Consider the following 394-nt stretch of genomic DNA (forward strand, 5'->3'; position numbering starts at 1 on the left):
TTGTTTGCTCTGTGTGTGTTTAATTATGTTTTAATAAAAATATATTTTAGATATGTTTAAATATTAAGTTTAATTATTCTGTCGGTCCTTATAATTTTATGAAATTTTCAATTAGGTATTTATACTTTTTTTCTTTTTAATTGGGTTTTTAGATCAAATTTTTTTTTCAATTAAGTCCCTCTTAGTAGTAATTGGCTTAATTTTATAGGGACCCAATTAAAAAAAAAAATTGGTACAGAGACCTAAATAAAATAAAAAAAAATGTAGGGACCCAATTAAAAAAAAATTTAGTGCAAGGACTCAATTAAAAGAAAAAAAAAGTATAGGGACCTAATTAAAAATTTTGCGAAACTATAGGGACCAGCAGAATAATTAAACCTAAATATTATTACGT

Source organism: Arachis ipaensis, chromosome B09 (assembly GCF_000816755.2).
Source record: "Arachis ipaensis cultivar K30076 chromosome B09, Araip1.1, whole genome shotgun sequence".
NCBI lineage: Eukaryota > Viridiplantae > Streptophyta > Magnoliopsida > Fabales > Fabaceae > Arachis > Arachis ipaensis.